This window comes from Salvelinus namaycush, chromosome 3, assembly GCF_016432855.1.
Source record: "Salvelinus namaycush isolate Seneca chromosome 3, SaNama_1.0, whole genome shotgun sequence".
Lineage (NCBI taxonomy): Eukaryota > Metazoa > Chordata > Actinopteri > Salmoniformes > Salmonidae > Salvelinus > Salvelinus namaycush.
In genome coordinates, this window is record NC_052309.1 from 25,289,681 (window position 1) to 25,306,659 (window position 16,979).

At 43.4% G+C, this 16,979-nt stretch overlaps 1 pseudogene; it reads left to right on the forward strand.

The window, feature by feature from the left end:
• The first annotated feature begins 1,036 nt into the window (after positions 1-1,036).
• LOC120043768 lies at positions 1,037-6,551 on the forward strand (annotated as a pseudogene).
• Positions 6,552-16,979: the final 10,428 nt, after the last annotated feature.

Consider the following 16,979-nt stretch of genomic DNA (forward strand, 5'->3'; position numbering starts at 1 on the left):
TCCAAATGTATTTTTTTTATTACCCAAGTCATCTTCAACATCTTCCAAAAACATACATAAGAATATCTCTTAACCTCTAGCTGAAACTAATTGCAGCAATGTAGCGTCTAGCCCCTGTAGCCCACATTGGCTAAACTCTAGTCTCATTAATTAGTCATGCCTTTGATCCAGAACAATAGACTCACTGTCTTTGTCTGTCAGTATTTCTGGGTTAGGTTTACATAAAATGTATTTCACAGACATGGTCACTTGTGGCCTGTTGTAAATGGGGTTTGAAATAACTTTTAAACTATTTCTGGTTAACAGAGAGGGATGTGATACCTGAAAGGCAATGAAGTCATTAAACCCAAAACAAGCAGGGAGACAGAGCGTGAACCCTATCTGGGGTGAGTTGCTGAGCATGAGGCCAGCTGCTGTCCTTGGTGCTGCAGCTGCCAGGGCTGGGACAGTGTGACTGAATGGGACCCTCCAAACATGCTGAAATGTGTAGGCCTAATGGCCCATTTCAGCACCACCACATGGGGCCCACTGCATGGCAGCAGTTGCAGCAGTGGGGGACTAGTCCATGTATGCAATTAAACTGTCATAGCAACGCTATGAATCAGGCCTACCTAATTTATTCCTGGAGGAGAGAACATTATTTTGTTTTCTGTAACACTCAGTGCGTTAATTACATATATGGCCGTGGACCTAGGCAAGTCACAGGTAATCAGTCTGGCACTGCTTTTCCATTGACAGTAAAATAATAATAGGCTGTGAGCGTTGAGGTGGGTCACGTGTCGATCACCCCTTTGCCGCTAGCCCATCCGTGCAAGTCTAGACCTTGAGTAACAGGAATCATTGAATGCACTTTCAGATAAGGAACATGCTTGTTGTTAATTAATTACAGTAAAGCTTAGTTCCTCGCGGTCTTCATAGCAAATAGGCCTAATGTGCGTAATAACGTGGGACATCGGCTTGCTTTTCGGATGAACGAAACATTTTAACTGGCGATTACTTTGAAATTGGTCACACGGTGACTATTTCACATTGAACCATGGCGATTGCACACGTTGCTACAGAATACGTTTTCTCCGACTTATTATTGAAGGATCCAACACAGTCGAAGCACAAAGGAGTGCGTCTGGAGCTGGCGGTAGACAAAATTGTAACTTTCATCGCGGTTTGTCTCCCTTTGTTACTTATTTCGCTCGCGTTTGCCCAGGAGGTGTCAGTAGGTGAGTTGAATTACTGATAGACTATCAGAACACACGCTAAAATGTTAAAATCGGTCGAATAAAAGCATCTGGGTCAAACATAGAAATGGATAAAATAGCATTATCTGTAGAATTAGAGCACATCAGAGCAGACTATTGGTTCTCGGCGGACAAACTCTGTCTTTCTGTGTTTAGTTCGAGCAGTCCACTGCAGTCAATCACTGTAGGCCTAAAATATAAAACACTGCTTCAATGATTTCAGTGCCAATATTTACACGAAAGGATTCTTGCATTCTCATCAGATGATCTCGCAAACATGTCTAATCCCTGGGTCGTTCTATGTCTGCTTCATAGAGCCCATAACTGCAATTCAGACCACCACCATCTGTCAAAGGAAAACAGGCTATTTTACTGAAATGTGTCGCCCCAGATTAACCTATCCAATATTGTTAAATGTTGATCTTGTTAAAACAGCGGTGTTGCTTGTCCCTCCAAATGTAGTCTTAGTTACATTTTAGCCTTCTTGTCCTGTGTGTTGTTCGAGAGCAGGCTCACGGTGCCGCCAATCTGCGTGAAGCAACAGTTAGATTGTAGCTCTTTGAAAATGACTCAACCTTGTAAACTAATCCACACGCTCCCACCCCTCCTTTCACTGCTTTTTATATTTTATCCTTTCTCTAAAAATATTTATACTGAATAAAATGACTGAGAGGTTGCAGGTAGATAAACAGGTCTGTGAGTGAAGATATAGCCTAATTAGATCAAATAAAATCACATGGGAAAATAATTTAAGTCTAATGCTGAGTTACAGGCTAATTCTCAGTGTGGCAGTGTGTCTATATCAGCCATAGAGATCCATTATGTTCCGTTTGATTCTGTAGTATCAGCACTGTAAACACTCCCTGCTCTCATCTATTCTTCTGCAGACTACAGATGTATTATGTGTACATGACAGTTTTGGCAGGGATCCATGGGGTTTGGGGTGGCAGTGACTTTTTCTGTGCTTTCCATAGGCCATCCCAGCAACATGTTTCACCAAAGAAACTGATTTGCGCTGTGGATGTGTGATCCAAACATATGTGTGAAATAACATAGATAATATACTTATTATCAAGAATGAAAGCATTTTAGTTAGTATTTAAAGGGTTACGCATCAAGCAAATAACTAGGATACAGTGGAAATCAATTTATTTTTACCGTCCAACCTCTGCACTATGGGACAACAACAAGCACATAAATAACTGGAGGGGACAGTTACTGACAGAAAGTCAACGTCCACTGGAAACTGTCCACTGCCCACCACCAACTGAGAAAGTAGATAACAGCTAGAGCCCACACTGGTCCTATTTCAAATCAAATCAAAGTTTATTTGTCACATGCGCCGAATACAACAGGTGTAGACCTTACAGTGAAATGCTTACTTACAGGCTCTAACCAATAGTGCAAAAAAGGTATTTCCTGTGTCTTCTTCCTTCAACACTAGGCTGTGTACACTTACTATTCTTTCCATTCTGGAGTGGCCCATTCTAACCCTGTCCTCCAATCCCTTTATGTCGGAATGCAGGTACCCAGATCAGCTGTTTTGCCTCTACGAACTTCTCGCGGCGACAAGCGGCCTATGTTGACTCCTTCTGCTGGGCGGAGGTGCAGGAGCAGCAACCCAGCATTGTTGGAGTCAAGGGCGCGCCCCTGTGGCTGCACAAGGTACAGACCCTCCTCAGTTATCCAAGACCAATATGGGGACGTGCCCTGTGTCCCAATTCTCCTACCTTTCTCAAAGTGTGCATTTGTCCTCTGCACAACTCACAAGTGTTTACTTACTATAGGGAAGAATGTAGAGAATTGGGACACAAAGGTGGACTGTGTGGATTCAACATACAAAAAGCCATAATGTACTGTAGTATTGTGGGTCAGTGGTCGGAGTGAAGGGGAGCTTCAGTCAGTATGAGTGTGATTGATCTGTTAATGTGGCCCTAACAGTTATGGCTGCATGGGGAGTTGTTGAACAACGCTTTTCACTGGTAATCTCAACGCAGCATCACATTTGGAATATTTATGATTGTGGTACCCACCTAAACTCTCAGGAGCAGGGCTTAAATCAGGCCACACTGTCAAGTAGAGTCAACACTCTTCGTCTACATTAAAGCCCTATTACCATAGACTCTACAATTATAATTATGCAGCCTCTTCTCAGACGACTGGGAGAGATACTCAGAGGGTTTCTTGATGAGATGAATAATATCTCCATATGCAGGTTTAATAATAATCCAATCAAATCGAATTTTATTTGTCACATGCTCCAAATACAACAGGTGCAGACCTTACAGTGAAATGCTTACTTACAAGCCCTTAACCAACAATGCAGTTTTAAGAAAAATAAGTGTTAAGAAAGTATTTACTAAATAAACTAAGTTTTGAAAAAAATAAGAAAAAATACATAAAATAAAAGAGCAACAATAAAATAACAGTAACGAGGCTATATACAGAGGTAATTGAGGTAATATTTTGGTAGAAGTAAAGTGACTATGCATAGATAATAAACATAGAGAAGCAGCAGCGCTGTGCGGTAAAAGAAAGAAAAGTCTATGACTAGGGTGACAGGAGTTTTTGCCAATTTTTAGGTCCTTCCTATAATAATATCTCCATAATGCATGTCATTATGTTATAATCTGTCCTTGTAGTCGAGGAATTACAATCACCACCGGTTAGAAGGAGAATTTAACATCTAAATTGGAGTGACATTGTTCAAAACTTTCCCAAACGTTGAGTCACAACATTCATCATAGTTCCAGGTGTAATTTGGTTTACTTCTGTGGCTCATACCAATGTGGGTCACACCAATCTTCTGTATTTTCTACAGTCAGTTCATGTGGATTTGTCATCTTTCTGGTTCTCATTTTTAAATGAGTCATGCAATTCTTGCTTTCTTTTTGGTTCCCTCTCTCACCCTCTTTTATTCCCCTCTGCCCTCCTCTTCCAGTTCTTCCCCTACATCCTCCTGTTGTTGGCCATCCTCATGTACATCCCTGCTCTGTTCTGGCGCTTCATGGCCGCCCCCCACCTCTCCTCTGACCTCAACTTCATCATGGAAGAGCTGGACCGCTCCTATAACCGAACCATCAGACTGGCCAAGAGCTTGGCCTCATCTATAGACACCAAAAATGTCTCTGACGACCCCCCCAGATAAACACTGCAGGGAGACTTGATCACTTCCAGCCTCCATCAACTTTAGATTACTTAGGTTAATTCTTTCTCTCTTCCACCTGAGCTCAAGACTCCTAAGGGCCAGATGTGCTAAGCATTTGCACTCTTTTTTTCAAAAGTGAGAATAAAGTTTAGGATATAAGATAGTATAGTGATAATGGCTCATTCAGAATAACAAATAATGGAATCTATAGAGGTAAAAGGAATTTTTATTTGCTTACGTTAGCCTACTAGCTATGCAGTCTGAAACAATGTTGGACTGATATAGTTAAAACAGCAGAGAGTTGTTTGCCTGCGGCTGTAGAGGTGAACCTGACGTTTCTCCCCCATTAGTTTCATTAACAGGATGGCTTAGCGTAGAAACACATCAGAAAAACACACCATGACCTTTTCAGAACAGCTACTGTTGCCTCACAATGTTCTCATTTCCAGATGTCCATCAATGGAGTGTAGTGCCATCAGAGGACAAAGAGTTCCTATGACAGTTTGTGAGAAACTGTGAGAGTTTTAGATTAGATAAAATGTTCAATATTTTAATTGAGAGGATCAGAGAGAAAGAGAGAGAGAAACTTTATTAGCCAGAAGAAAAAGTAGTAAGAAATGGACTGATTTGAAAAAAATAGTTGAAATAATTTGTTTGGCTTGGCACCAGTGGAGACTATGCTGAACCCAGCCAGGATATCAGATACAGTGTGTCTCTTTGTCTGAACTTGATATAGGCAGAGCTGTTCATTAGATCAGTAATAGAGAGTGGCGGAATATGCTCAACTCTATTTTATTCAGTAAACAGTGCTTAGAAGAATGCTGCAGTAGCCTAGGGTCAAATTGCATAGTAGAACTATAAAATATCCAGCACTCACTTGATGAAGTTGCATCGATTCTTAAAAATATAATGTAATGCACGCATATGTACAAACACGCTCAAATTAATCATGTAGGTTAGCTCAGAGATTTTGCCTCAAATACACAAAATAAATGTAACACAACTGCATCATAGTGATGCCGGTCCCTTTTTCTAGAACATATACTATCCGGCTCCACCTAATCTCCTTGTGGTGTGTTGTGATGGCAGTGCCCTGGACCTGACTGAGGGCTGCTTTAAATACCCCCTGGTGGAGCAGTACCTGAAGACCAAAAGTTTCTCCCGCTGGCAGGTGGTGAAGTACTTGGCGTGTTGGGTGTTTACCCTGCTCACCCTGCTGTTGGCCTGTCTCTACCTTGGTTACTACATCCGCCTGGCCTCCTTCACCGATGAGTTTGCCTGTGACGTGCCGGACGGGGTTGCTGAGGAACAACAGTGCGGTGGCGGTGGCGGTGCAGTGTAAGCTGGTGGGGGTGGCGGTGCAGTGTAAGCTGGTGGCGGTGGCGGTGCAGTGTAAGCTGGTGGCGGTAGGGGTGTTCAGGCTGCTAAGCTAAATCAACCTGGGAGTGTACATCCTGCTGTCTCCCCTGGTGGTGTACGCTACCCTGGGCCCGGCCAGACAGAGCTCACGCTTCCACCGGCCCTACGAGATGTTGCCAGCCTTCGATGCTCTGGACCTGGATGCAACCTTCTACAACGACCTCAGCATGTACCTGCTCTTCCTGGAGGATAACCTCAGTGAGTTTAAGTCTTGTAAGTGTCTGCAGGTGGGTAACAACACTTCAATATGTGTTTAGTCAAATTATATGGTAATTTAGCAGTGACCATGTGCTGCTCATTTGGGTTTTTAAGTAATAACTTACAAGCATTGAGTCATTGAAAGCACAATAGATCCAAGCAGTAGATAGATCCCCTTTAAATGTTCATATTTGTTTGCGTTGTCAATCAAACACAATTCAATATTACTTTTGTAATACAGTAAATGAATAGTGGATTGCCTGTCTTTGGGTAGTGTCCACTTTGCAAAATATGTTTGGAATTATGTTATCCCGTAGTGACATTATTTAAAGTCTGGTATTACCTTGAGGTATCAGCATGTGCATTTATGTGCTGTGTATCATTTGCTACAGGTCCTGGAGCTGCTGAGAGAGGGAGGTGGTGAGGCCTTTGACACCATGTGTCTGCTGCAGACTCTGGGCCAGGCGAAAACAGATGTGGTGGACGGGAAAAAATCCACTTCATACCAGGACAACAACGTCTCCATCCTGGGATCAGACCCGGGTCTGTAATGACGCCTCAAGCACTGCTATGCATTGCCTTAGACCGCTGTGCCACCCGGGAGGCCCATTTAAAGTCCATTTGATTTAGTTCTATTCTTTAATCTGGAGTTTTAGTTGAGATGGAGACATGATTCCAACATATCAATTATTAATTTGTAGACAAACTGGAATGAATGCCAGACTAAGTCAGTACCATAGATGGAACTATCCAAGCAGAAGATAAATATCCTTCAAATGTTAATATTCGGTTGCGTTGACAACCAAACACAATTCAATATCACTGTGAAATATAATAAATAGCCTATTAAATTGTCGACAAGTTAACAAATTATATGTTTGATTCACATCTCCAACTCAACCAAAAAAAAAGGTAAAGAATGGGATTAAGCCAGTGGCTCAGATGGAACTATCCAAGCAGTAGATACATCCCCTTTAAATGTTCATATTTGGTTGCGTTGTCAATCAAACACAATTCAATATTACTTTTGTAATACAGTAAATAGTAGATAGGCGGAGGCAGTAAATAGCCTGCATATTCAAGATAGCATGCATAGGTCGTCGCAGGTCTGTGGAGATCTTCACAACTGCTGTAATAATCTATGCAGATTGTCAGAAGGCATTGAACGGGGAAAAAGAAATGCAGAGGGGTTTGTTTCATGGTGTGATACAGGAACTCAAGTCCTTTTGTTCTTCCGATCTGGAATACCTCCCCATCAAATGCCGATCTCATTACCTCCCGAAAAAAAAATCTTTGGTCATCGTCACTGCCGTGTATATTCCCCCCAAGCTAACACTGTGACAGCTCTCAAGGAACCACAATGGACTGTGCAAACTGGATACCGCATATGCTGAGGCTGCATATTTTGTAGCTGGGGAACTTAATAAAATAAATCAGAGGAATACTATCAAAATTCTATCAACACATCTCCTGTGCGAAACGCGCAACACTGACCCTAGATCATTGCTATTCTCTCTTCCGGGACAGGTACAAGGCCCTCCCCTGCCCTCCCTTCGGCAAATCAGATCACGCCTCCGTTCTGCTCCTCCCCATATATAGTCAGAAACTTAAACAGGAAGCTCCCGTGGTAAGGACTGTTCAACGTTGGTTTGACCAATCGGAATCTATGCTTCAAGATTGTTTTGATCATGCCGATTGGGAAATGTTCCAGGTCGCCTCTTTGAATAGTATCGACGTAAACACAATCAAAAACCGTGGATAGATGGCAGCATTTGTGCAAAACTGAAAGTGCGAACCACCGCATTTAACCATGGCAAGGTGACTGGGAACATGGATGTGTACAAACAGACCAGATAAGACCTACGTAAGGCAATCAAAGAGGCAAAACAACAGTACAGGGACAAAGCGGAGTCGAAATTCAACAGCTCAGATACGAGACGTGTTTGGAAGGGACTCCAGACAATCATGGATTATAAAGGGAAAGCCAGCCATGTCGTGGACACCACAGCTTCTTCGTCCGCTTCTTGGAAAACAACAGAGCCACTGACGTAGGCCTGTGACGCTTACGAGGACTGTGTGCTTTCATTCTCCTTGGCCGACGTAAGTAAGTAATTTAAGTGTGTTAACCCTCGCAAGGTTGCAGGCCCAAATGGAATCCCAAGCCGTGTCCTCAGAGCATGTTCAGACCAGCTGGCTGGAGTGTTTACGGACATATTCAATCTCTCCATTTCCCAGTCTGTTGTCCCCACTTGCTTCAAGATGTCCACCATTGTTCCTCTACCCAAAAGAAAGCGAACGTAACTGAACTAAATGACTATCGCCCCGTAGCACTCACTTCCGTCATCATGAAGTGATTTGAGAGGCTAATTAACCTCTCTAGGGTACGTGAGACGGTAGTGTCCCACCTCTTCAACAGCCAGTGAAACTGCAGGACGCCAAATTCAAAACAACAGAAATCCAATAATTAAAATTCCTCAAACATACATGTAGTTTACACCATTTTAAAGATACACTTGTTGTAAATCCAGCCACAGTGTCCGATTTCAAAAAGGCTTTACGACGAAAGCAAACGAAACGATTATGTTAGGTGAGTGCCTATTCACAGAATAACACAGCCATTTTTCCAGCCAGAGAGGATTCACAAAAAGCAGAAATATAGATAAATTGAATCACTAACCTTTGATGATCTTCATCAGATGACACTCATAGGACTTCATGTTACATAATACATGTATGTTTTGTTCGGTAAAGTTCATATTTATATCCAAAAATCTGAGTTTACATTGGCGCGTTACGTTCACAAGTTCCAAAACATCCTTTGATTTTGCAGAGAGCCACATCAATTTACAGGAATACTCATAATAAACATTGCTAAAAGATACAACTGTTATGAATGGAATTTTAGATGCACTTCTCCTTAATGCAACCGCTGTGTCAGATTTCAAAACAGCTTTACGGAAAAAGCAAACCATGCAATAATCTGTGTCGGCGCTCAGAGCACAATCAAGACACAAATATATCCGCCATATTGTGCAGTCAACAGAAGTCAGAAATAACATTATAAACATTCACTTACCTTTGAGGATCTTCATCAGAATGCACTCCCAGGAATCCCAGTTCCACAATAAATGTTTGTTTTGTTCGATAATGTCCATCATTTATGTCCAAATTCCTCCTTGTTGTTCTAGCGTTCCGTACACTTTCCAAACTCACGACGCGCGGGCAAGTCCAGCGGAAAGTACGGACGAAAAGTTTAAAAAGTTATATTACAGTCCGTAAAAACATGACAAACGAAGTATTGAATCAATCTTTAGGATGTTTTTAACATAATTCTTCAATAATGTTCCAACCGGAGAATTCCTTTGTCTTCAGAAGTGCGATGGAACAGAGCTCGCTCTCACATGAACGCGCATGGTCAGCGCATGTTCAGGTCATTGTAGACCTTACTCAATCCACTCTCATTCGGCCCCACTTCACAGTAGAAGCATCAGACAAGGTTCTAAAGACTGTTGACATCTAGTGGAAGCCGTAGGAAGTGCAACATTACCAATATCCCACTGTATCTTCAATAGGAGCTGAGTTGAAAATCGACCAACCTCAGATTTCCCACTTCCTGGTTGGATTTTTTCTCAGGTTTTTGCCTGCCATATGAGTTCTGTTATACTCACAGACATCATTCAAACAGTTTTAGAAACTTCAGGGTGGTTTCTATCCAAATCTACTAATAATATGCATATTCTAGCTTTTATGGCTTTGTAGCAGGCCGTTTACTCTGGGCATGCTTTTCATCCGGACGTGAAAATACTGCCCCCTACCCCAAAGAAGTTAAGGACCATATCACCTCCACCTTGCCCGACACGCTAGACTCACTACAATTCACATATCGCCCCAACAAATCTTGACAACATGAAATTAAATGGTCCCTTCACACAGACATTGTGGGGAAGAAGGCGCAACAGCGTCGTTTCAACCTCAAGAGGCTGAAGAAATTCGGCTTGGCCCCTAACCCTCACAATGTTACAGATTTAAAAAAAGATATATATATATATATTTCACCTTTATTTAAGCAGGTAGGCCAGTTGAGAACAACTTCTCATCTACAACTGCGACCTGGCCAAGATAAAGCAAAGCAGTGCGACACAAACAACAACACAGAGTTACACATGGAATAAACAAATGTACAGTCAATAACACAATATATTTTTTTTTATATATACAGTGTGTGCAAATGAAGTAAGATTAGGGAGGTAAGGCAATAAACAGGCCGTAGTGGCGAAGTAATTACAATTTAGCAATTAAACACTGGAGTGATAGATGTGCAGAAGATGAATGTGCAAGTAGAGATACTGGGGTACAAAGGAGCAAAAAATAAATAACAACATGGGGATGAGGTAGTTGGATGGGCTATTTACAGATGGGCTATGTACAGGTGCAGTGATCTGTGAGCTGCTCTGACAGCTGATGCTTAAAGTTAGTGAGGGAGAAATAAGTCTCCAGCTTCAGTGAATATTGCAATTCGTTCCAGTCATTGGCAGCAGAAAACTGTAAGGAAAGGCGGCCACAGGAGAAATAGGCTTTGGGGGTGACCAGTGAAATATACCTGCTGGAGCGCGTGCTGCGGGTGGGTGCTGCAATGGAGACCAGTGAGCTGAGATAAGGCAGGGCTTTACCTAGCAAAGACTTATAGATGACCTGGAGCCAGTGGGTTTGGCGGCGAATATGAAGCGAGGGCCAGCCAACGAGAGCATACAGGTCGCAGTGGTGGGTAGTATATGGGGCTTTGGTGACAAATGGAAGGTACTGTGATAGACTGCATCCAATTTGCTCAGTAGAGTGATGGAGGTTATTTTATAAATGACATCGCCGAAGTCAAGGATCGGTAGGATAGTCAGTTTTACGAGGGTATGTTTGGCAGCATGAGTGAAGGATGCTTTGTTGTGAAATAGGAAGCCGATTCTAGATTTAATTTTGATTGGAGATGCTTAATGTGAGTCTGGAAGGAGAGTTCACAGTCTAACCAGACACATAGGGATTTGTAATTTCATCACTACTCTGGACGGGCGGGCAGGTGCGGGCAGTGATCGGTTGAAGAGCATGCATTTAGTTTTACTTGCATTTAAGAGCAGTTGGAGGCCACGGAAGGAGAGTTGTATGGCATTGAAGCTCGTCTGGAGGTTAGTTAACACAGTGTCCAAAGAAGGGCCAGAAGTATACAGAATGGTGTCGTCTGCGTAGAGGTGGATCAGAGAATCACCAGCAGCAAGAGTGACATCATTGATGTATACAGAGAAAAGAGTCAGCCCGAGAATTGAACCCTGTGGCACCCCCATAGAAACTGCCAGAGGTCCGGACAACAGGCCCTCCGATTTTGCACGCTGAACTCTGTCTGAGAAGTAGTTGGTGAACCAGGCGAGGCAGTCATTTGAGAAACCAAGGCTGTTGAGTCTGCCGATAAGAATGTGGTGATTGACAGAGTCAAAAGCCTTGGCCAGGTCGATGAATACGGCTGCACAGTATTGTCTTTTATCGATGGCAGTTATGATATCGTTTAAGACCTTGAGCGTGGCTGAGGTGCACCCATGACCAGCTCGGTAACCAGATTGCATAGCGGAGAAGGTACGGTGGGATTCGAAATGGTCGGTGATCTGTTGGTTAACTTGGCTTTCGAAAACCTTAGAAAGGCAGGGTAGGATAGATATAGGTCTGTAACAGTTTGGGTCTAGAGTGTCTCCCCTTTGAAGAGGGGGATGACCGCGGCAGCTTTCCAATCTCTAGGAATCTCAGACGATACAAAAGAGAGGTTGAACGGGCTAGTATTAGGGGTTGCAACAATTGCAGCAGATAATTTTAGAAAGAGAGGGTCCAGATTGTCTAGCCCAGCTGATTTGTAGGGATCCAGATTTTGCAACTCTTTCACAACATCAGCTATCTGGATTTGGGTGAAGGAGAAATGGGGGAGGTTTGGCCAAGTTGCTGTGGGGGGTGCAGGGCTGTTGACCGGGGTATGGGTAGCCAGGTGGAAAGCATGGCCAGCCGTTGAAAAATGGCTGAAATTCTCAATTATCGTGGATTTATCGTGGTGACAGTGTTTCCTAGCCTCAGTGCAGTGGGCAGCTGGGAGGAGGTGCTCTTATTCTCCATGGACTTTACAGTGTCCCAGAACTTTTGGGAGTTTGTGCTACAGGATGCAAATTTCTGTTTGAAAAAGCTAGCCTATGCTTTCGTAACTGCTTGTGTATATTGGTTCCTAACTTTCTTGAAAAGTTCCATATCGCGGGGGCTATTCGATACTAATGCAGTACGCCACAGGATGTTTTTGTGCTGGTCAAGGGCAGTCAGGTCTGGAGTGAACCAAGGGCTATATCTGTTCCTGGTTCAACATTTTTTGAATGGGGCATGCTATTTAAGATGGTGAGGAAAGCACTTTTAAAGAATAGCCAGGCATCCTCTACTGACGGAATGAGGTCAATATCCTTCCAGGATACCCAGGCCAGGTCAATTAGAAAGGCCTGCTCGCTGAAGTGTTTTAGGGAGCATTTGACAGTGATGAGGGGTGGTCGTTTGACTGCAGACCCATTACGGACGCAATGGGGCAGTGATTGCTGAGATCCTGGTTGAAGACAGCAGAGGTGTATTTAGAGGGCAGGTTGGTCAGGATGATATCTATGAGGTTGCCCGTGTTTACAGATTTGGGGTTGTGTCCTGGTAGGTTCATTGATAATTTGTGTGAGATTGAGGGCATCTAGCTAAGATTGTCGGACGGCCAGGGTGTTAAGCATGTCCCAGTTTAGGTCACCTAACAGTACGAACTCTGAAGATAGATTGGGGGCAATCAATTCACATATGGTGTCCAGGGCACAGCTGGGGGCAGAAGGTGGTCTATAACTAGCGGCAACGGTGAGAGACTTGTTTCTGGAAAGGTGGATTTTTAGAAGTAGAAGCTCAAATTGTTTGGGCACAGACCTGGATGCACCATTGAGAGCATCCAGTCAGGCTGTGTCACTGCCTGGTATGGCAATTGCACCGCCAACAACGGCAGGGCTCTCCAGAGGGTGGTGCGGTATGCCCATCGCATCACCGGGGGAACACTAACTGCCCTCCAAGACGTCTACAGCACCCAGTGTCATAGGAAGGCCAAGAAGATCATCAAGGACCTCACCCACTCGAGCCACAGGCTGTTCAACCCACTACCATCTAGAAGGCTGAGACAGTACAGGTCGGACAGAGAGACTGAGAAATCTCCAAGACATCAGACTGTTAAACAATCACCACTAGCCAGCCTCCACCCAGTACCAAGCCCTGAACCTTAGTCACTTTTCTAGCCGGCTACCACCCGATACTTTACCCTGCACCTTGGTGACTGCTGCCCTATGTACATAGAGTCATTGAACACTGGTCACTTTAATAATAATGTTTACATACTGTTTTACCCACTTTATATGTATATACAGTGGTGATTTTAGCATGCAAATCTTGGTGGGGCAAAATAAAAAAAATTGATGCATGCCAGCAAAGCCACTACACAACACAATACAACACTAAACAATATATGAATTGCACTATAACGGTGACAAACCAACAGCAGAGTCCCAACAGCAGTCCAAACACCTTACCACTGCTACATCTGGCTATCAGTGGAGCCTTGTCTTGCAGCGAAACAGTTCATTCAGCCTCATTTACTGCCTTTTAAAAAATATAGTTGATATGGCTGACTTCTTTAAACAAATGTGGTTTCTACTGACTATAGAGATGTACAAACTATGGCATAAGGGGACGACGAGCGGATAAGAGGCAATCCGTAATTTTGATCAAGACAATGAGTGAGCTGGGACGGACATAGTCAATATAACTATTTGTTCAGCACTTTTGAAATGTACAGAGACAGAATTCAGAACATGGTCCGTTCTTACAGTATTCTCCCTGTACACCAAGTCGGAACCGTAGGATAAATAAAGGGGGCATATAAACAGACAATGAAAGCTCTTACAATATTTGATGATTACATTTCTCTAAAACAGGCTATAGGCTACATGTGCACCACCATGTCAGAACACTAGGCTAAATTACGAGGGTAAAATTGACCAAATTATTAGGGTGAGGCTACTAACAGTTTACCACACTCCATACACTTAGTATTACTTTCTTAGCGACAGTACAGTGCAGTATAAGCAAACAGCTGGAGGCAGGGCTTTCTCCTACAGAGCTCCATTTTTATGGAGTAGTCTGCCTCCCCATGTGAGAGACACAGACTCGGTCTCAACCTTTATGTCTTTATTGAAGACTCATCTCTTCAGTAGGTCCTATGATTGAGTGTACTCTGGCCCAGGAGTGTGAAGGTGAACAGGTGAACGGAAAGGCACTGGAGCAACGAACCACCCTTGCTGTCTCTGCCTGGCCGGTTCCCCTCCCCCCACTGGGTTTCTCTGCCTCTAACCCTATTACAGGGGCTAAGTCACTGGCTTACTGGTGCTCTTCCATGCCGTCCCTAGGAGGGGTGCGTCATTTGAGTGGGTTGAGTCACTGACGTGATCTTCCTGTCTGGGTTGACGCCCCCCCTTGAGTTGTGCCGTGGCGGAGATCTTTGTGGGCTATACTCGGCCTTGTCTCAGGATGGTAAGTTGGTGGTTGGAGATATCCCTCTAGTGGTGTGGGGGCTGTGCTTTGGCAAAGTGGGTGGGGTTATATCCTGCCTGTTTTGCCCTGTCGGGGGTATCGTCGGATGGGGCCACAGTGTCTCCCGACCCCTCCTGTCTCAGCCTCCAGTATTCATGCTGCAGTAGTTTATGTGTCGGGGGGCTAGGGTCAGTCTGTTATATCTGGAGTATTTCTCCTGTCTTATCCGGTGTCCTGTGTGAATTTAAGTATGCTCTCTCTAATTCTCTCTTTCTTTCTCTCTCTCGGAGGACCTGAGCCCTAGGACCATGCCTCAGGACTAACTGGCCTGATGACTCCTTGCTGTCCCCAGTCCACCTGGCCGTGCTGCTGCTCCAGTTTCAACTGTTCTGCCTGCGCCTATGGAACCCTGACCTGTTCACCGGACGTGCTATCTGTCCCAGACCTGCTGTTTTCAACTCTCTAGAGACAGCAGGAGCGGTAGAGATAATGATCGGCTATGAAAAGCCACCTGACATTTACTCCTGAGGTGCTGACCTGTTGCACCCTCGACAACCACTGTGATTATTATTATTTGACCCTGCTGGTCATCTATGAACATTTGAACATCTTGGCCATGTTCTGTTAGAATCGCCACCCGGCACAGCCAGAAGAGGACTGGCCACCCCTCATAGCCTGGTTCCTCTCTAGGTTTCTTCCTAGATTCTGGCCTTTCTAGGGAGTTTTTCCTAGCCACCGTGCTTCTACACCTGCATTGCTTGCTGTTTAGGGTTTTAGGCTGGGTTTCTGTACAGCACTTTGAGATATCAGCTGATGTAAGAAGGGCTTTATAAATAAATTTGAGTATAGATATCTCCCTGGCATATTACAAAATGTATGCAGCAGCATAGCAGACACTTTAGGACTCACCTTGTTGTGCTGTGCTCATTTGAACAGGAAGGTGTTGCGGTGGCTTTTGTCAATTTTGTCATCAAAGTCTGGCATTCTCTGGATTTATGGTGCTTTCAAGACACCTGGGAACTCTGAAAATAGGTTGAATCATGATGACGTCAGTGATCTTCAGGTCGGAGCTCTAGAAAGAGACCCAAGTTCCCGACATGGAATTCCGAGTTGGATGACCGTTCAAAACGTATTTTCCCAATCGGAGCTCGTTTTTTTTTCGAGTTACCAGTTGTCTTGAACTCACTGAAGTCAGATTTCCCAGTTGCGAGTTTCCAGTTGTTTTGAGTGCGGCAGAAGCCATGCTGGATTGACACCATGGCCAATGTTGAATGTTTATCCTTTTAAGCTTGGAAGAGACCCTTAAACCCAGACTTGGACCACATACCCACTCAACTGAATAGCAGGCTAGTGATTGCTTTGCAATGCTTGCAGTTAGCCACTGATTCCTTCCAAACCACTCATTGTTCAATTTGCGATTTCCAACTTGTTGTGTTGGCCGATGAGCACCGATATGTTTTATCTATAATTTCTCTTCATTATTTCTCTTCATTTGACAAGGATTGAAAAGGACTTGCCAGTAGATTGGCGACTTGATTCATGATAATGACAACATTGAACCTTCATGGATGGGCACTTCAAATGTAACTCTATGGCAGCACCCAAAGGGCCTGAATTTTCTAGCTCTACCTGTAGATTTAGCGGTGATGTAGTGTCCCCATGAGTGACATAACACCGAACCAATCACGGCGCAACTAGAGAACATTACCAACCCCTATGCTCTGTATTTTCCGCTGGCTGCCCCACCACCACAGAAAGCACTGATCTAGACTGAAACCCCTGCATTTTGGAGCTGCCTCACTCAATAAAGGAAAAAAGAGACCAGGTTTGTATGTGGCTTTATTAACTCAATTATTTTTTACATTGTTTGCAAACTGATATGTGACACGTATTAATGCCAAAATAACATGCAAAAAAAATGAAATTATATATACACTACCGTTCAAAAGTTTGGGTCACTTAGAAATGTCCTTGTTTTTGAAAGAAAAGCTAATTTTAAAAAAAACATAAAAACACCAGGAAATCAGCTCCACGAGATTTTCATTTTGGAAATCTGTTCCCAAGTATTTTCATGCATAATAGAGAGACATACAGTGCATTCAGAAAGTATTCAGACTTTTTTCACATTTTGTTACGCTTTATTCTAAAATGGATTGAATAGTTTTTTCCAACTCATCAACTTACACACAATACACCATAATGAGGTTTTTAGAAATGTTTGCAAATGTATTAAAAATTAAAAACTGAAATATCACATTTACATACAGTACCAGTCAAAAGTTTGGACACACCTACTCATTCAAGGGTTTTTCTTTATTTTTACTATTTTCTACATTGTAGAATAATAGTGAAGACATCAAAACTAT